Source organism: Phascolarctos cinereus, unplaced genomic scaffold (assembly GCF_003287225.1).
Source record: "Phascolarctos cinereus isolate Bilbo 61053 unplaced genomic scaffold, phaCin_HiC Scaffold_9;HRSCAF=440, whole genome shotgun sequence".
Classification (NCBI taxonomy): Eukaryota; Metazoa; Chordata; class Mammalia; order Diprotodontia; family Phascolarctidae; genus Phascolarctos; species Phascolarctos cinereus.
In genome coordinates this window covers 109372888-109394632 of record NW_027556402.1, presented here as the reverse complement: position 1 = coordinate 109394632, position 21745 = coordinate 109372888, and the positions used below count along the sequence as shown (strand labels likewise).

The window sequence follows — 21745 nt, the reverse complement described above, 5'->3', positions numbered from 1 at the left end:
TCTCCCCCTGTTTTTGTTTTTGTTTTTTGTGTCTTGTGGTTTTTCCCTTTTGTTCTGATTCTTCTTTCGCGACATAACTAATATGGAAATGTGTTTAATATGATTGTACATGTATAGCTTATATCAGATTGCATGCTGTCTTGGAGTGGGGAGAGGAGAGGGAGGGGAAAACATTTAAAATTAAAAATCTTATAAAAGTGAATGTTGAAAACTAAAAATAAATAAATAAATTGGGGAAAAAGAAAAAAAAATCACCTATCTAAAACCCCATGGAGATCATTGTTACTGTCAACTTGGTAGGGTGACCAGTTGGTTAAGTTTGCCTCTGACATCCTACTGGACAGACAGACAATTTCTTGCCTGGGGTCTCCCTCCTGTGGCCCTTCCAGTTCATGTTGTCTCTAGGCTTCTTCCAAGGACCCTTCACCCACTTCTGTCATCCCTTCAGTAACTCACAATTTTCTTCCTGGGATTGAAACTTACCTTTCCTGTTTTTCATTCTCTCAGGGCCTTTTTCTCTGGGCCTTCCAAGTTAACTAATCTGTTAGATTTATCTGTACTAGTGGGACGGAGAAGAGATCTTCCTTGTCTCCCAGCTGACATGCAGTATAAGACCGTAGAAGAAATTGAATAGATTATACATTCCTTCGCTGCACCTGAGGTCCAGCCCAGCTGACCTTAGTATTTCTCATAAATACAGATTCTCTTCCCTTCTCCATACCTCTTCGCTGACTGTCCCCCATGCATAAAAAATGCATTCCCTGTTCACCTCCATCCCTGAGAATTTCTGGTTTATTCAGGTGCAACCTTTTACGTGAAACTTTTTCTGCTTTTTTCCAAGTTGCTACTGCCTTCTTCCCAGGATTATCCTATATCTCTTTTTCTGTATATATCTACATGGTGTCCTAAAAAGCTCCAGTGCAGTTTTAAGCTTTACATGGTGCTAAGAGTTTTGGGATACACACTGTTCTCCCTTTCTGACCCTCCACCTTCAGGCTCCTCGAGGACACAGGAGGAGTGGTCCTTGTGCCCCCCATGCCTAACACGATGTCTGGCGAGGAGTAGGAGCTTAATAAATACTTGCTGCTTGATTGAAATGAGATCATAGGAGGTGGAAGACTTGAGGATGAGATGGAGAGGGATGTAGCTGTACTAAGTACTTAGCACACTGCTGAGGACATAGTGGGTGCTTAATAAATGCTTAGACAGTGGTATCTGGTGCCAGGCTGCCTTGTGTTTATGTCTGTGTGTATGTATTGACTTTCTATGCTTACATTTTTAGAGGTAATTGTTATTTTTCCATTAGAATGTAAGCTTATTGGATGTCGGGACTGTTGAATTCACTGCACTGAAATCCCCCCAGTGCCTAGCCCAGTGTCTGGCACGTGGCTGCTATTGAGTTGTTTTTCAGTCATTCCCGACTCCTTGTGGCCCCTTTTGGAGTTTTCTTTTCTTTTTTTAAAAAAATTTATTTATGTATATTTTTAGTTTTCAACATTCACTTCCATGAGATTTTGAGTTCCAAATTTTCTCCTCATCTCTACCCTCCCTCCACCCCAAAATGGCGTGCAATCTGATATAGGCTCTACTTATACATTCATATTGAACCTATTTTCACAGTAGGCACGTTGTAAAGAAGAATGAGAACCAATGGGAGAGACCACGAGAAAGAAGTAACAAAAGAAAACAAAAAAAAAGGAAAAAAGAGAGATCAAATAATGTGCTTGGATCTGCATTGAGATTCCATAGTTCTTTTTGTGGATGTGGACAGCATTTTCCATCATGAGTCCTTTGGAGTTGCTTTGGATCTTTGTATTGCTGAGAGGAAATGAGTCTGTCAAAGTTAGTCATGGCACATTGTGGCTCATCTCCTCTCGGCAATACAAAGATCCAAGACAACTCATATCACTCGGCATCGGTTCACGTACGTCTTTCTGGGTTTTTACCTGCTCATCATTTCTTGTGGAACAATAGTATTCCACCACGTTCATATACCACAACTTGTTCAGCCATTTTCCAACTGATGGTCATCCCCTTAATTTCCAGTTCTTGGCCACCACAAAAAGAGCTGTTATAAACATTTTTGTACATGTGAGTCCTTTTCCCATTTTTATGATCTCTTTGGAATACAGTCCTAGAAGTGGTATTGCTGGGTGAAAGGGTGTGCACATTTTTGTAACCCTTTGGGCATAGTTCCAAATTGCTCCCTTTTGGAGTTTTCTTGGCAAAGACACTGGAGTAGTTTGCCATTTCCTTCTCCAGCCTACTTTACAGATACGGAAACTGAAGCAGAAGGAGATTAAGTGATCTTTCTGGGGTAACACAGCTAGAAAGTATCAGAGGGTGGATTTGAACTTGGGTCTTCTTGATTCCAGGTCCAGTGCTGTTCCATGTCATCTAACTATGTATAGTGATATTTGTATTACCTTCCTAACTGGGTTATTATGAGGGAATCTTAGAAACCTTGAAGTGCCTATATAAATATACTTCACCTATATGTATGTGTATATGTGTATATATATGTATATATAATATGTGTGTAGGGGTAGACCTGGTATTTCTTTGATTTAGAGAATTCCCAGATGAGGAAAATTCCTCTTCCAGTGCAGAATGGCAACTTTTTTTTTTCTTTCAATTTATGGTCCTGGAGAATTGCCAAGAGCTCTTAGATATTAATTGACTTACTCAGGATTATGAAGCTGGTAAGTGTCCAAGATGCGACATACAGTCTAGTAGGGCATGTAAGAGGTGTACTTCAGAGTTGTAAATAATAAAGGGATTTGAATTACAAAACAAAAGATGAGGTCCAGGGGAAAAGTTTGTTAGTCATTGGGGAGATGATAGGACACTTCTTGAAAGAGGTGGCCTTTGAATTGGACTTGATAGGATTGGTTAAAATTCATCAAGTGAAGACAGGGAGGCCATTCCAGGCATACCTGGGGGGGATGGGGTCAGGGAAGCCTATGAAAAAAGCTATAGAGGGGGCAGCTAGATGGTGCAGTGGACAGAGCGTGGGCCCTCGAGTCAGGAAGCCCTGAGTTCAAATCTGGACTCAGACACTTACTAGCTGTGTCACCCTGGGCAAGTCACTTGATCACACGTGCCTGAAAAAAAAAAAGGAAAAAAAATATAGATGCTGGAGGACTAATTTTGTGTTCAGGCTGTAAAATTTTACTTGAGCATGGCATATGTTGAGGGCAGTAATAGGAGCTGAGGCTAGAAAGGTCAGATGGCTCTTGATTGGGGAGGCCTTTGAATGCCAAGAAGAGAGAGGAGTTAGAACTTAATTTGGTAGGTGTTAGGGCACTGCTGAAGATATTTAAATGGAGAAAAGACTGATTGGGGTGGAGAGATTATTCTGACATCTCTATGAAAGATATATTGAAAGTAGGCAAGAGTGAAGCATTTATTTATCAGAACCCCCATGGGCTAAATTCTAATTTTTAGAAGGAACCCAGTTTTCAAAAAACAAGTTTTGCAACGTGTGTGTGTGTGTGTGAGATGGGGAGATATAGTGGAGATAATATCTACAACTGATGAGCAGAACAAGGTGGCTGCCTCCTTTTTCTTATTTCTTCATGTAAACGCTGTTCAGCTAGCTCCTCCACAGAAGGATTTGGAGATGTGTATTTGATAATTAGGACAAAGCAAAGTTGTCTTTTATAATTGTTTAGCTTGGGAAACCAGATTTTTCAGTCAATAGTGATTTATTGGGTACCTCCTATATATAGATATGTAGTTGGGTCTAATTTTCATATTTTTCTTTTAATCTAAAATGAAATGCATACTTTAATAATAATAATACAACATCATATAATATAATAAATATAATTTATGTAGCACTATTAAAACACTTGACAAATAATATCTCATTTTCCCTTCACAGTCCTTACATTTCGCCATTATTACTCCCATTTTACAAATAAGGAAATTGAGGAGATACATGTATAAATGTCTTTTCCAGGGTTACATAGCTAATAAGTATTTGAGGTTCAGATTTGAACTTGGGTCCTCCCTGCAGACCCGTCCACCATACCACCTAACTGCCTTTCTAGTGACTTCTCACTTTACTGTAAATTTATTTAATTATTTAACCCTTCTTCTCCCCATACTCTTAAATTGTTATTCATTTTTAATAGTAGAAATCCAAGTTGGGAAAGTAAGCAAAATGTAATAGAAAGAAGAACTACCCCTCCACCCCCGCATAGTTAAATTTTAAAGCTGAAGAATCAGATTGATATAATTGAAAGAATACTAGATAGACATGGAGACTGAAAAACTAGGATGCAATCTTAATTCCAACAGATATAAGCTTTATAACTGTGGGAAAGTCTTGAGCTCAGTCTCCTTCCCTGTAAAAAGGGAGAAATAATACTTATATCATCCACTTTGTTACAACATAGTGGATAGTGGCCTTAGAATCAGGAAGACCTGGGTTCAAGTCCTACTTTTGATGCATACTGGCTTTGTGTCTATAAGCAAGTGGCTTGACCTCTTTGTTGCAGGTTGTTCTCTTAAGAGCAGGTGCCAACCTGCATTGATAGAGGGAGTTTCCTCATTGGGAGTTCCTGGTATAGACCAATAAAAACTTAAGTCTGGTTAAAAAAAAAGTCACCTACTTCAAAGGATTGTTGTGAACAGAGTGTTTTGTTAACTCATGTCTGGAGTTAAGACTTCTAAGTAATGATAATAGTAGGTCTGATAATAATAAATAGCTGAGAAGTCATGTATTAAAATTCTTAATGTTTCCAAAGCTTTAAAGAGGTTGAGAACATGATAGAATTTAATCTGTAACTATGGGATTTTTTTCTTGTCTCTGTGTGTGTGTGTGTGTGTGTGTGTGTGTGTGTGTGTGTGTGTGTATATGTCTCTCTCTCTCTCTCTCTGTTCTTTACTTGATAAACATTATTTATCTAACATGAGTGTTCCCATATATATATGTGGTTGTACATGCAAATCTTTGTTGTGCATAGCACACATTTTAAAAGAATATTATAAATTCAATGGTTATTTTCAAAGTCGTCCTTGTCTTTCTCCTTATGAACCTTCTGTTCTCTTCTGTGCATTTCAAAAAAATGCCACGATAACCTTTTTCTCCCCTTTTGGGGAGAACATCCCTCTTTCTAGTCTCCTGCTTTCTCACCCTCACCCCCAACATTTTTTCCCATGGAAATTTCAAGGGTCTGACCTAACCCTTTAAGAGTACAGTTTATGGCCCTATTCTCCATAGGGCTTGAATAAATCCCAAAGTTCTCGTGACAGATTTCTACCAAGAATGGAATCTAGGCCCTTTGGGAAGCTTGACCAGGCTTCATGTCTTGGGATAGATCCACGTTGGAAGTACAGCACTACTTCTACTTGGTTAGTTAAATTATATTTTGATTTCAAAATTACTTTAGGGCAGAGTCAGAGTTAGTGTAGCCTTTCATAACATTTTTCCGAGAGTTAGAACATAAACCAAAGTTCAGGGCAGGGGGAGACCAGACACTAGAAGATGGTGCCTGATCATGAACCATGACCATTGCTTTTGGAGAGGGAGAAGGGTAGAACGGAAATAAGCCTGGATGTGGTGTTTGAGATTCGAGTTTTGGGAAGGCCATTTAACTTTTGAGGGCCTCCGTTTCTTCACTGGTAAAATGAAGAACGATTCAAAGGTTTCTTCCAGCTCCAAATAAATTCTTTCAAGTCACAGATTGGAAGATCAGCATATACTAAGACCTCACATTCTGGGGCCACTGGAATGAAAACCAGAAGTGGGCTTTCCATTAAATGAGATGATGGTCTGAATCGGGGAGAGAGAGAGAAGATGTATTATTCATTGACTAAATATATTTAGGACCAAATTCTACAATAAATTTTGCACTTCTTATATTGGATGACATTAACACTCTCTAAGGTTTCATCAAAAACTTCTTTGCTGATATTTATGGGAAATAGGCACGTTATTAAATCTTAAATTTAGATGTTAAACTCCAGTCTATTTTGTTTTTGCAAAAATGGATTAGCACTTCTGTATTATGTTAAATCTAAACATACTCTAACAGTGGAATTTCTTTATCCTTCTCCTCCAAGGGGCTCCATCCTCCCTTAAATTCACAATGTTTCTTTTCATATTAATCATGGGGAAATTGTTGACGTTCAGTTGTTTTTCAGTCATGTCCAACTCTCCATGACCCCATTTGGGGTTTTCTTGGCAGAGATACTGGAGTGGTTTGCCATTTCCTTCTCTGACTCATCTTGCCTATGAAGACATTAGGCAAACTGAAGTGACTTCCTCAGGGTCACGGAGCTAGTAAGCATATGAGGGCAAATTTGAATTCAGGAAGATGAGTCTTCCTGGTTCCAAACCCAGTGCTTTAGCTGCCCCATGAGAAAATAAGGGACGAGTATTATTCCCTCTTATTATTTGTAACCATTCAGGTAACAGCTAGGTAGGTGGCTGTTATTTTTTTTATTTTTATATTTTTTTGTTGAGTCATTTCAGTCATATCTGCCTCTCTGTGACCCCATTTGGGATTTTCTCGGCAAAGGTACTGGAATGGTTTGCCATTTCCTCATTTGAGAGATGAAGAAACGGAGGCAAATAGGATTAATTGACTTATCCAGGGTCACAGACTAGTAAGTGTCTGAGGCCAGATTTGAATTTGGGTCCTCCTGACTCTGGGCCCGGCACTCTGTGCCACCGAGCTGCCCCTGTTATTTTTATGGATGAGGAAAACAAAGCCTGGGGAGGTTAGGAGACTTTGTATGAGGCATGAAGATAGTAAGTAGCAGATGTGAGATTTGAACTCCAGTACCTCTGATTCCAAATCCAGCACACTTTCTCATGGAACATACTCTCTCTGCATTTGATGTGGTTGTTATCACAGAGGGAGACTTTCTGGGTTCTGACCTTTCTTTGGCTATTACCCTGGAGACCCAACTCTGTTATTCAGGGAACATTTGGGGTAGATGAATTTGTCCCTTGTCATTCCTTTTTCTGCTTTGGAAAATAAATAATTATCTTGAATGTGACTTTAGCCTGGATTATGATGGGAACTATCATGATAACCATGGGAGACATCAGTGAGAATTCTTCTTAGCTCTCAGATTACACATTCGTTGGGGATCAGGACGATACGAAAGTAATGGATGTGTAAAGCGATGAAGAACATGGAGCTTAGCAGATGAAGAACATGGAGCTTAGCCCCACAGTCCCTTGTACTGAGGATGAGGGTTGATGTGGTTGAATTAAAATCCCTCCTGAATATTTTTTAAAAAATGTGTTTGGTCAAGGAGACTTTTAAATCCTATTTGGAAACTTTTCTTTCAGCTACTTGGTTACTGAGATAGAATGAGTTAATGTATGCAAAATATTTAGTAAACCTAGCACTTTGAATATGTTTTTCCTCATTTGACCTTCACAGTAACCCTGTGAAGCTCTTGTGATTGAGTGCTATTCTTCCCTTTTTATAGATGAATGAATAAGCATTTATCAGCCACCTGCTGTATGCCAGGTACTGTCATACTAAAGGGAGATGCAAAGGAGAAGGCAGCATAGTGCAGTCTCTCAAGCTGCTCACATAGTCGGCACTTAATCACAGTGTTTGTTGATATAAAGTTTTAATTAAAAATTAATATACCCCATGTTTTCTGTCTATATACTAGATGTCTGAAAAGTCTTAATGTAGTTTTGAGCTACTAAAGCATAAATTAGTAGAACATAAAAAGCAGATTGTATGTGAAATTGCAGATGTCTCTTATGTACAGCTTTCTTTTCTTTTTAAAAAATGTGATGAATTCAACTATAACTTTCAGAGCTTCCATTGCTAGAAGCATTCAACCCGGGATTCATTAGACCTTAGAAGAGAAAGGTTCTGCATTGTGATTGTAAAGAGAGAACTCTTCCTTATCTGTTTTTCTCTCTGGCCCTGCTTTTGTTCTGTGTACTTTTAAAATAATTACTTCAATGACTCTCTTTTATTTCTCTTTTTTTCCCCTTAATTATCCTGTCCCCTAGTACTGGGGTGGGGAACCTGCAGCCCCAGTCATGTGTGGCCTTCTAGGTCCTTGGGTGTGGCCTTCTGACCAAGTCCAGGTTTTGCAGAGCAGATCCTTTTATGAAGGGGATTTATTCTGTGAAGTTTGAATTCAGTCAGAGGGCCTCACTTGAGGACCTAGAGGGCCACATGTGGCCTCAAGGCTGCAGGTTCCTTGCCTCTGCTCTAGCACCTCTCCTTCCTTTTGCCTCCTCACCCCACCAATGGAAAAAGAAAACAAACCTCTTGTATCAGTTAATGCACAGTTAAGCAAAACAAATGATCCCGTTGTCTCTGTCCAGAAACTTATGTCTCGCTCTGTATCTCAATACCATTGGCTTCCTGGTAGGAGATGAGGAGCATGTTCCTTTATCAAGTCCTCAGAATTGATTGGTCATTATACCGATCAGAATTCACAAGTGATGTTGGTTGCCTTGTAATACTTAAAACATCCGGTATAATTAGTTATTATTATTAGATTGGGATGTTTTATTATTCTTTTAATTTGTAAAACTGTAATGAGAAAACTCCTCTACCTTTACCCTCCCTAACATGCTTCGCACTTCCAAATAAGTTGTACCATGTAGAGGAAAAAAAACTAAACTAATGGGCTATGTTGGTCATTCATATGTGTTCTTTGGCCCCTGAAACATGAGTTATTCTTTAATTAAAGGCAACCAGGTGGTATGGTGGATAGATCACCATCCCTGGAATTAACATCCGAATCCAAATGTGGACTCAGACACTGGCTGTGTGACCTTGGGCAAGTCCCTTAACTTTTGTTTACCTCAGTTTCCCAAGCTGTAAAATGGAGACTATAATAGCATCTACCTCCTAAGTTTGTTGTGAGGATCAGATAAGATATTTGTAAAGCACTTAGCTCGGTGCCTAACACACAGTAAGTGCTCGTTTTCGTGAATCCTATCGTTCAGCCAAAATGTCCTTAGTGTTGTTCCTCATACGTGACACTCTGCCTAGATTGTACCACCTTCTCAGCCCTACCTCTTAGAATTCTTAGTTGCCTTCAAATCTTAGGTGAATATAATCATCTAACTTAAATATGGATTTGATGGTGAGAAAGGCATTCATCTAACATTGCAATATTGTCAATCGATTTCAAATTGGTAGAAGCCAAAAATGACCTCGTTTCTTAATCTTTGTTAAGATTCTACATGAGGCCTATTCTCTTTCTCTTCTTCTAGTACCCCCAGACTGGAATCACAGAACCTTAAGTGTTGCAAATGGACCAGAGAGTTCTTTTAGTTTAGCCTTCTTTCTAATACAGGAATCCTCTCTTCTCCACTCTGCCAGTGGAGTCGCCTCCATTTGACTGCTTCTAGCAGTGGGAGCTTACTGTCCACACAGGGTAGCCTACTGCATTGTGGGGCTCTTTGGATTGTTAGGTGCCCCGACCTTTGGCTGGATGTTCTGCTGTTCTCATTCATTGATGCTCTGCCCATCTTCAGCCTTGGGCTTCCCTTCACCATACCACTACTTTCTACTGCACTGAATTCCTCCAACTTATTTTTCCAGCCTTATTTCAGATGACCCTGCCTTTACATTTTCTCCATTCGAGCCTAACTGAACCACTGGCTTCTCTCTAAATTCAATATTCTCCCACTTGAGTGTATTTATCTGAGCTGTTTACCATGCCTAGTTTGTACTCCATCTTCACCTCTGCTTCCTACGTGGCTTTCTCCTTAAATCTCAGCCCAGTTGCCAGGCATCACACAAGTAGATGTGTGATCTACTGCACACACTGCAGATGCAAAGACTGCAGTGAAATACTTCCTGCCCCAAGGAGCTTAGGGTTGAACAGAGGTGACAGTGTGTACATAGATAGACATATGCAGAGTAATGTGAGGAGGGAAGGCTGGAGGGAGCAAGAGAGACTTCATGGAGAAGGTGGTGCTTCAGCCAAATCTGGAAAGAAATCAGGGATTTTAAACAGCAGAGAGGGCAGGAGATACTCAAGCCTGGGATGCTGGCAAAGGCATGCAGATCTTGAAGCCCTTTTCACATGAACTGTTAAATCAGGTCCTTCCTATCCTGTACTTGTACAGTTGTTCCTTCGGACCCAAATGTAGGACATTCTGTGAATCCCCATTAAATTTCTTTTTATTAGTTTTGGCCTGTTGTCTCAGCCTGTTGAGGTTTTAAAAAATGTTGATTGTGACATCTAAAGTATTTGCTATCCTAATAGATTTTTTTCCTTCTGTTCTTTTTTCTTTTCTTTTTAGCCTGTGCATTTGATATGCATTGCTCTTAAGTCTTCATCCAAGTAGTTGATCTATTGAATAGGCCAGGATTTATTGGTACAGAGCCCTAGACTGCTAGAAACCTCTCCAGGTTGGCATTAATCCTTTAATCCTATTTGGGTTAGGTTTCTCATCCAGTCATCTCTTAATTTCCTGGAGGCCTATATCCACCAAAAGAAGAATTGAAGAATTTCCAGGAGGGAGATTCACAGATTTTATTGCTGTCTGGGTTCTTCTGTTTTACAAGGTCACATCTAAAGATTAAGAAATGAGGTCGTTTTTGGCTTCTACCGATTTGAAATCATTGATTGACAATATTGCAATGTTAGATGAATGCCTCTCTCAACATCAAATCCATATTTCTTTTAAGTGAGATGATTATATGATGACTTAGTGAAATTGGGCAACCATTATTCCTGTGTGCTCCTTATTTCCCGAGTTTTTGTTATTTGACCAGTGAGACACTCTAGGCATCTCTCCACTCTAGGCATTTTCTCTGGCTGTCCCCCGTACTTGGACTGCTCTCCCTCTTAGCTCTAGCTACTGATCTTCTTGGTGTCCTTTAAGTCCTAGATAAAATCTCACCTTCTATAGGAAGCGTCCACCAACTCCTTTTTAATTTCAATGCCTTCCTTCTGTTGATTATTTCCTGTTTATCTTGTGTGTATGCATGTTTTTCTCCCTCATTCGATTGTAAGTTTCTTGAGGGCAGAGGTTTTTTTTGCCCCTCCCCTTTTTTTGAAATCAGCAGCGCTTAGTGTTGTACTAGGCACATAGCTGGAACTTAAAGAATCTTGATTAATTGATCTTCACTCTTGTGTGTTGAGAAACCCCCTTAATGAAGGGATTTATTCTGTAAAACTTGGACTCGGTCTAAAGGCTGAACTTGAGGGGACCTAGGGGGCCACATGTGGCCTCAAGGCTGCAGGTTCCCCACCCCTGTTAGACCAACATCTCAAACTGTATACTGTGATAAGGTCAAAGTGGGTACATGATTGCGACATAAAGGGTAAATGCCATAGGTAAATGAGGGTAGCATGGAATAGTTTACCGCTCAGACCTATGGAGAAGGGAAGGATTTATTACCAAACAAGAGATAGAGAGCATAATGAGATGTAAAATGGATAATCTTGATTACATTAGATTAAAAAGGTTTTGCACAAACAAAACCCAAAGCAGCCAAGATTGGGAGGAAAACAGAAAACTAGGGGAAAATTTTATAGCAGGTTTTCTCTTCTAAAGGTTTAATTTTGCAAATATATAGAGAACTAATTTAAATTTATAAGAATATAAGGCATTCCCCAATTGATAAATGGTCAAAGGATATGAATAGGCAGTTTTCAGGTGAAGAAATTGAAGCTATGTATAGTCATATTAAAAGATGTTCTAAATAACTGTTGATTGAAGAAATAAAAATCAAAATAATTCTGAGGTACTACTTTACACCTATCAGATTGGCTAATATGACAGAAAAGGAAAATGACAAATGTTGGAGGGAAAGTGGGAAAATTGGGACACTGTTGCCTTATTGGTAGAGTTGTGAACTGACCTGTCCATTCTGGAGAACAATTTGGATCGATGCCCAAAGGGCCATAAAACTGTCCTTACCATTTGACTCAGCAATGCTCACTACTAGGTCTGTGTCCTACAGAGATAAAAAGGGATAAGGACCTATTTGCATAAAAATATTTATAGTGGTTATTTTTGTGGTGGTAAAGACTTGGAAAGAGGATGCCTGTCAATTGGGGAATGGTGGACAAGTTGTGGTATATGATTTTGATGGAATACTGTTGTGCTATAACAAACAAGCAGGATGGTTTTAGAAAAACCTGGAAAGTTTTATGTGGACTGATGTAAAGTGAACTTGTACATAGTACAAAGTGAACTGTACACAGTAACAGCAATATTGTATGATGATTAACTGAATGATTTGGCTGTTCTCAGCAATTCAGTGATCTAAGACTGAATGGTTTATGATAAAAATGCAGTCTACCTCCAGAGAAAGAACTGATGGAGTCTGAGTGCAGATCGAAGCATACCTTTTTTTTAAACAAAAAAAACTTTTTTCGTGTGTGTTTTCTTTCACAACATGACTATTATGGAAATAAGTTTTGCATGACTGCACATGTATGATTTGTATCAAATTACCTGTCTTCTCAAATTGGGGGTAGTGTTGTGAGGGAAGGAGAGAATTTAGAACTAAAAATTTTTAAAAATATCAGAAAAGGTTTTCACATAAAATTGGGGAAAAATAATATATTAAAAAAGGAATACTTTCTCAGTGAATTTTATAATTCTTTTCTGGTGTATATACATACATATACACACATATGATATGTACAATATGTATTACATATTATATATGTGTACTTTTTTTTTTCTTATACAAAATGAGGGATTTTATGGATTCTTCTATTTTGTCACAAATACAAGGAAAAATCACCATGGGTGTTCATGTATCATGTTGGTTTCAATAACATTTACCTGGTTGAAAGATTTATTACTTATTAAATTATTATAGTCCTGTGTGGAATAAAGTGTTTAGAAATGTAATTCTATATAAGAAAAGTGAGGTAATCACAAAAAAGAGCTCATGTGAAAAGCGTTACTCATGTAATTACTCATTCTAACAATATATAATTTTGCAACTAATTAGGGTATGATAATAAAGCATACATATAAAGCAAAAAAAAAATCATAGTTCCTAAAAGATTGTGGCATTGAATTAACTTGCTCAAGGTCATAGACACAATTAGGGATTACCTTAATATCAATTTTTTTTTCCTTCCATCTAACCTTGTTCTTGAGTTTGCTGTTACATAGCCCAACTTTATCTTATCTACAGTGTAAATATGTGCTGAGTTATTCTCAACCTTTTATGCATTTAAAAGTTATTAAAGTCATTCTTTACCCTCATCCACTCTGAGTTAGTAGAGTAGGTTGAAGTGATCTTTTGGTATAGAACAAACAGCATTAAAAGGGAGCTTCTAGGTTGCTTGGCAGTAAGTATCTCTTGTTCTATAATTGGTCATATTAAAGAGAAGCTCAAAGATAGTTTTAACTCTTTGGCCTTCCTCTTACAATTCTTGGTTTCTAGACATTTAATCATTTTGGATACATGACAGATTTCTATGTATCTCTTCCAAGTCATAGAGAGGCACAAAGGAAAACCTTTGTGATGGAGCTGTCCAGAATTCAAGCAGCCTACTTTGGATGGTGGTGGATTTTTCCTCATTGGATGTCTTCAAATACAGACCGGATGTCCACTTGCTGGAGATTTTATAAAGGGGATTTTTGATCAGGTTGGACTATATGACCTTTCAGTATCTTCCGAGCCTGACAGTCTTGGTTCAGAATTTTACAGGGATTAATATGAATTAAGAAGGCACATAAGGTGGACTTCTAATGTTTTTTTCCCCCCTTAATTTAGGGAGGGTTAACTGGTCCTTGGTTTCTCTCTGTTTTCCTACTTTTCTATTTCTTTATGTTAAATCTGTATTTGAGATATAATGTATGTATCAGAAATTCCTTTTACTCCTTTCCCACACAAGTTTTACCCCTCTGGGTTAGACAAAAATAGCATTAAATTATTTCTGTATACTAGACAAGTGTAATGACCTATAATTGCTCTTGTGTAATGCTGGGTCTTTGTGGAGAGGCCATGTATAATTTTTGTGAGCCATTGTTTAAAAAACATGGTTTAGGATAGAGAACTCTTTATGAAGAGAAGAGTTAAAAGGCCTGTGCATGAGACACAATTGTGGACTTTATCTCCTTCCAGCTGTGGGCAATGTCTGCATCTTGCTTATGTATAATGGATGCATCGACCTTATTTAAATGTTGAAATGAAATAATTTGAAGAACATTTTGTGTTCTAGATTAGACATTTTAGGGCATCCTTCCTCTCGCTTTTGGGCCATCCTTTAAAACAAACAAACAAAAACAAATGCTGTGTTCCGTTGATTCCTTGTCATTGTCTTAACCTGATTTTTCTCTTACCTTCTCCTTCCCCTCCTCCCCCATTCAACTCAACTCACTTTTGGTTTCCACAGGACTCAAGCTTGTGGAAATAGAAGATGGATCTCATTAGCTTTCCATACTCTATCTACCTTCTCTCTCTTGGAGATATTTTCACTCTCATGGCATCATTTTAACAAATATTTATTAGGTGACTGTTGTTTGTACTTTACTAGTTCCTGGGTGAGATACAAGGTTTAAATTAATTTGACCCTTGCTCTCCCAGGGTTTATAATATAGTATATGTGTATAGGTGGCAGCTAGGTGGCACAGTGGATATAGTGCACCAGGCCTGGAGTCAGGAAGACCTGAATTCAAATCCGGCCTCAGACATTAGCTGTGTGACCCTGGGCAATTCACTTAACCCTGTTTGCCTCAGTTTCCTCATCTGTCAAATGAGCTGAAGAAGGAGATGGCAAAGCACTCCAGTATCTTTGGGAAGAAAACCTCAGATGGGGTCACGAACAGTGAGACACGACTGAACAACTGAACCACAAAAGTGTGTGTATAGGATATGATGCATACATGAATAACTATAGTCCAAAATAATACATGACAGGTGAGCGTGTCATACTCACAAGTGCAGGCTAAATGCTGTATGTGGTTTGAGGGAATGTGTCATCGATCCAATGGTCACATCAGGTGGGGTGCCAGGTGATCAGGATAGAAATACAGAATGGAGAGCCCCTTTCTCTAGGCAGCTCCGATTCTAATAAAGTAAGGGTTCTTAACATTTGTTTTTGGTATTATGGACTCCTTGGGCATTCTGCTGTCTCCTAATGTTCTTTTTATTTGTTACCCAATTCATAATCAAGAAAATGTTTATTTAGAGGTTAGTGAAAATAAGGATGTAACTTTTTCCCCATCTAATGTACAGATACATAACACCAATCTCTCAAGGCATCCCTCCGATATTAAGATCCCCTGTGATAGCATGTTCAGATATATGGGGTATATAAAAAAATTCAACATGATTGAGAAGTGCACTGAAACTGGGGTAATTAGAAAAACCAAGAAATGGGACTGGGCCTGAACTTTCAAGGGATCTAAGAGTTCCGTGATACTGTGAGGTGATTAGGAAGACCATTCCAAGCATAGGAGACAGCCTGTGCAAAAGCCCCAGGTCGGGAATGGAAGGTCAGGTCCAGGGAACCACAAGCAGGCCAGTTTGGCTAGAGCAAAGTCATGTGTTAATCAGCCTGTAATAGCTAGTATTTACATAGTTCTTTAAGGTTTGTAAAGCACTTTACAAGTATCTCGTTTGACCCTCACAACGACCCTGGGAGGTAGGTGCAATTACTATCTCCATTTTACAGATGAGGAAACCAAAGCAGACTAAGTGAGGATGCCCCATGGTCACAGACCTGGCATGTATTATCAGAAGCAGAATTTGAACTCGGGTCTTCCTGACTTCAGGTCCAGTGCTCCATTCACTGTGCCACCCAACTGTCTGATGAGGTTGACTGTGAAGGGCTTTAAATGAGGAGGATGACTTTAAATAAAGGAGTATGTTTTAACCTAAAGTCAGTGGGGAGCCGCTGAACCATCTTAACAGGAGAGTGACGTTAGACCTATGTTTTAGGAGCATGACTTTGGCAGCTGTGGGGACCATGGATCCGAGAGGGGAGAAACTGGATGTGGGGAAATCGGTTTGGAGGTTACTGACCCCAGGGGTCAAGGAAAGATTTCTGAGGGAGGTGACATTTGTTTTGGGTTTTAAAAGTGATTTCATAATTGGAATAATTTCATAAGTTGGAATCAGAAGGAATACTGGTACGGATGGAGAGCTGAGGTTTAGACAAGTAGGGTGCCACTACATTTTGGAGAACCTAGAATGCTAAGAGGAACAGAGTGAATTTGACTTTGTAGGCAATAGCAAGCCTTCCAGCATGGGGAAGGTGAAGAGTTAGCAAAAGAAATGGAGAAGGAGCAGTAGGAGTGGTCATTTTGCGTAGTTATATAACTTAAGGAAGTCTGGACCTTGCCACATGCTATGCAATACTTCTGATGCTTTCCATTTGCCCTGAAGCTGAACTTTCTTTTATGAGCCACAGGCCCCCAATTAGAGTGTCAGCTGCTTGACAACTTGTCTCATTGTTTTCAATTCGTATCCTCAGAGTTTGGCACAAAATAAATGCTAAAGAAGGGTTGATTGATTGATTGATTGATTGATTCATTCATTCATTCTTGGAGAACCAGAAGAGGGTGATGGAGAGCCAGTAGAGGCCAAGGAAGGTGAGACAGCTAAAAGTGGTAGTAGGTAACATTAACTTTTTTTTTAGAGAAGAAAAATAGGGTAAGGATTGAGAAGAAGCCCATTGGATTTAATGATTAGAAAGGGCCAGCCTTTAGATGTTTCAGTAGAAAGGTGGGGAAAGAAGCGCCAGTTGTTAAGGGCCTAAGAAGAGCATAAAAGGGGCATGAAATGGAAGTTTGTGTATAACTTTTTAAGCAAGTATGATAGTTATGGGGACCAGAGAAATGAGGCAGTGGCTGTAGAAAGGTCAAGAGAAAGCTTTTAAAAATAATTATTAGGAGTGCTTGAGCATGTGTATGTGTGTACACAATACACACACACACACACACACACACACACACACACACACACAGAGGAACCAGTGGAAAGGAGAGATTGAAAAGATGTATGAGAAAGAAGTGATGATGGCTAGAAAGTTGTATTGGAGTCAGGTAGGGCATAGATAGAAAGATTAGCCTTAGTAGGCTTTTAAAAAATTTAAAAATAATATGTATTTTTTCCCCAGTTACATGTAAAAACAATTTTTAACATTTTTTTTAAGTCTTGAGCTCCTAATTCTACCCCTCCCTTCTGTCCCCTTTCCCCTCCCCTCTCCTTGAGATGGTTAGCAATCTGATATAGGTTATACATGTGCAGTCATGTAAAGCATTTCCATATTAGTCATTTTTGTGCAAGAAAACTCGAAAATAAAAGGAAAAAGAAAGTGAAAAATATTCTGCTTCAGCCTGTATTCCATGCCGTCAGTTCTTTCTCTGGAGATGGATAGCATTTTTCATCCCAAGTTCTTCGGGATGTCTTGGGTCACTGTATTGCTGAGAATAGCTAACTCCTTCACAGTTGACTATCATACAATATTGCTGTTACTGTGTGCAATGTTCTCTTATTTCTGCTCACTTCACTCTACATCAATTCATGTGAATCTTTCCGAAACCATAATGTTCCTCATTTCTTATAGCACAATAATATTCCATTCCAGTCATATGTCAGCCATGGCCCAATTGATGGCCATCCTCTCGATTTTTAATTCTTAACTACTACAAAAAGAGCTGCTTAGCAGTCTTTTAAAATTTTTTTTCTCTCTGTTAAGATAGTAGTGACAGAAGAGATAATGGGTGTGGATAAGTTTGGAATTGCCTTGGTTCAATCTTTGAGGTAGTTAATTCCCTTGGATGGAAGAAAGTGATGAGAAACATATACAGACAATTTTTGCCTTTCAGAAATTCACATTATGTAAATTGGTCTTTATGTAAAGACTTATGAAGAAAATCCAGATGAATATTTTGAATGAGGATCTGATTGAACTGCTGGCTGCAAAGATTGCGGAAGAAAAAGAAAAGTGTCTGAATCTAAGGTTGAACCGGAAAACTTCACAATGAAAACAGTTCATCATTTGAAGCCATTTCATCATTTGAGTTAAATTTTTCTTGTATTGAAAAGATGGATCCAAATATTTCAAGATTTTTAAAAATTCAGAGGCTAGTTGAGGATAATATTGCTTGCTATCCTCAGATACATAAGGGGAAAAAAGAAAACCACTGTCCAAACATCTTTCCATAGCAACAACCACCAGAGATAAAGGGTAGGTGCAGTCACTCTCGGGTTCAGATGACTCAGTGGTTCCCCATTGTCTTTAGATTAAAATAGACTCCTTTATTTAAAGTCTTCCTCCTCATTTAAAGCCCATCACAATTAGCCTCATCTGACAATTGAGTGGCACAGTAGATGGAGCTCTGGATCTAGAGTCAGGACGACCTGAGTTCAAATCTTATTTTTGATACATGCTAGCTCTCTGACCCTTCCATCCTTTCTCCTCTCCCTCCCTCCTTTTCTTCCTTCTCTCCTTCTGTCCTCTTCTTCCTTTCCTCCTTTTCTCCCTTTCTTTTCCTTCTTTCCCCCCTTTCCCCCCTTTCTTTCCTCTCCCTCTCTCATCCTCCTCACCAATGATTTCATTGGGTGAAGGTGCTCTTGACAAGGAACCCCCTCCATAAATGCAGCTTGGCCCCTGTTCTGTAACCCATATCCTTAGAGAGTCTCTTGGTACACTGAGAGATTCTGTCATTTACCCAGGGTCACACAACTGCTGTGTGTCAGAGGGCAGGAAATGAACCCAGGACGTCCTGACTTCTCAGACCACCCTACTAGGCTAGGAAGGGAGGGGGTTGTGGAAACTTAGTCACTGCCCTTGAGAAACTTTAATTTGCTAATAATAGGCAGATTTTTAAGTACTTAAAGGACTTGTGGTTTCATTAGTGTGGGTAATCCCCTGCCCCAGGATCCCAACCTGTCTTCATTTTAGTAGATTTGCCCCAGCTACCAACATGATAGGTGTTTGAAACCCAGCTGGGTGGCTGCTTGGGTGCTAAGCAGCTGGAGCTGAGGCTGTACAGGTACAGTCTTTAAGAACTCTGGCTCCCGTGCATGCCACTGAGGAGCTAGCTGAGGAACTCTTTAGTGGAGGAAAGATTAAAATGGCTTAAACAAAAAGATAACAAGTGGTTCAGACATTAAGGGTTCTAAGGATTGTCTTGTCATTCATTAATTAGAGCTGAAAGAGACTGCAGAAACCATTTTGGCTAACACCCTTATTTTACAAAGTAGGAAACTGAGACCCATGAGGATAAGTGACTTGTGAAAATTGCCTCCATAGCAAGGATCGCTGGTGAAATCTGGATGTTATTCCTTTATGAGATCTTGACTTTATCTCATCTTTTCTAGCCCTACTGTTACCCCTCTACGTAAAGACCTTATCACCCACCCCCTTCCTTGACTATGTGTGTGCTTTTCTTGCTAGTCTCTCCTCTTTTTAAACCATTACATAATTCTTTTAAAAATTTTATTGCTATTTTTAAAAAAGCAGTCATTTCTGATATGCTGTATCCCACACACAGCTGAACAAAGTTCTTGTAACAAAGAAACACAGTATAACAAAAGCAGCCAACTTATGCAATCTCCTGACGGCACATGCAGCGTATTCTGTAGCCTTGTCCCTTCCTACTAATTCCTGTCAAGAGGGCAGCAGCTAAGGTTTGTCAGCTTGGACCAAAATCCAGGTCTCCTGAATCGTGGTTCCTAGTGTAGGTGTGGGTGTGTCCATGTGTGGGTGGTATACGGCAACATTTCAGATACATTGTGAACAGTTTGTTTTCTTAGCCTGCAATATATGCACTTGTATGTATGTATTTGTATGTTTACATATACATACACATGCACATATATCCAAATGAGGAAAGTTAGACTTACGCAAGTTTTTAGATGAGATTTTAAGTGTTTTGCCCATAGTTATACCACAAATGAGTCTGAGGCAGCATTTCAGTGTGAATTCTCCTGACTCCATCTGCTGGGCTCTATTCACTGTGCTGCCTGTCTGCCCCTAGATACTGGGAATTACTGGGGGACTTAGCACCTCTGTGAGGCACTGTGGTTTAGTAGATAGTGTATTGATCTTGGAGTCAGGAAGACCCAAGTTCAACTCTCACTTTTGGGGGGGGCTTTTGGTGAGGCAGTTGAGGTTAAGTGACTTGCCCAGGGTCACACAGCTAGTGAGTGTTATGTGTCCGAGGTCACATTTGAACTCAGGTCTTCCTGACTCCAGGGCTGGTGCTCTACCCACTGCACCACCTAGCTGCCCCTCAGATCTCACTTTTGAGTCTAGCAGCGTGACCACAGTCAAGTCACCTAACTTGTGTGTCTGTTTCCTTATTTGTGAAGTATAGATGATAATGCCCAAGAGTATAGCACAGTGCCTGGAACATTTTTGTTCAGTCGTATCTGACTCTTCAAGACCCCATTAGGGTTTTCCTGGCAAAGATACTGGAGTGCATTGCCATTTCCTTCTCCAGTTCATTTTACAGTTGAAGAAACTTGAGGCAAGCAGGTTGAAGTGACTTGTTTGGGGTCACACAACTACTAAGTGTTGGAGGCTGGATTAGAACTCTGGAAGATATGAGTCTTCCTGACTCAGCCTGGCACTCTATCCACTGTACCACCTAGCTGCCTGGAACATAGCAAGTACTTAATAAAGACTTGTTGATTTGACATGACGGTAGTACATACTTGATAGGTTTGTGTAAGGATCTTATGAGATGATGTATGTTTGCTTTGCTAACTTTAAGGTGCTATATAATATAAATAATAGTATTAATATTGATAACATTAATGATAATAATTTGAACTGCATCTGCCTCAGCTACTTGAATGGTACAAATAACATTTAGTTTTAAATTGGTTTTGTTAATGTTATTAGTCTAACAACTTGGCAGCAAGCCAGTCTTGGTCCAAGGAAGGTACGTTACTTGGAACATCTAACAGACTCATATCTTTTCAGAGTGCCTTGACCTCCACAGAAGTCTTATGTTTCTAGTTTGGTTTTTTTTGGGGGGGCCTAGGCATGGGGTTAAGTGACTTGCCCAGGGTCACACAGTTAGTGAGTATTATGTGTCCGAGGCCGGATTTGAACTCAGGTCCTCCCGACTCCAGGACCAGTGCTCTATCCATTGTACCAACTAGCTGCCGCCTAGTTTTTTTTTTAACAAAAACAAAAACAAAACCTCTGCTAGCTTAGGACTGGAGAATCTAGGGGAGACCACAGAGAACAAGGATGCATGTAAATCATTTTACACACAAAGAAGAATTTCTGACAAGTTTTGTGTGCAAATTGAACTGTGTCTCAAGTATCTGGCAGGATCTGGCTCTGCCTTTGTCCCTTAATTCTGTGGGTGATGCACATCATTTTGGACAAGGTTGAGAAGTTGAGATTGCTGGGAGATGGTATTTTGGGGCCAGTCTTTTTCCTATATAATTTTTTTTTTCTTTTTGATGTTGTAAGCCTAGTGTTGTAAGACAAGGGTAAAGTGACACGACCCATTTCTCCTCACCAAATGTTTTCTGTTAACCTTAGAAATAGCCATGCTTTGGTGATGGGGGTAAGGAATGGACGTGTGATTTTATCGTTGTAGGAAATTCTCTAAGACTGTTTAGTGGCAGAGAGGATGATGATTTGTATTGTTAGAAGGTATTTTCTCTTTTGGGGGAGATTGCTTACACCACAGCAACCAGAGGCCCTATGCTAATAATAGATAATTATCTAGTACTTGAAAGTTTGCAAAGTACTTTACAGTATTTTATCTCCTATGAGCCTCACCAGTGTCCTGTTGGTACTGCAGCTACTAGCTATCATCTGCACTTTTAAAGATGCC

The 21745-nt window shown here is 39.4% G+C and overlaps 1 protein-coding gene across 2 annotated transcripts in view; it reads left to right on the top strand.

The window, feature by feature from the left end:
* ARHGAP10 (Rho GTPase activating protein 10) overlaps nucleotides 1-21745 on the top strand; it is a 374232-nt gene that overhangs the window by 111919 nt on the left and 240568 nt on the right. The window lies entirely within an intron of this gene.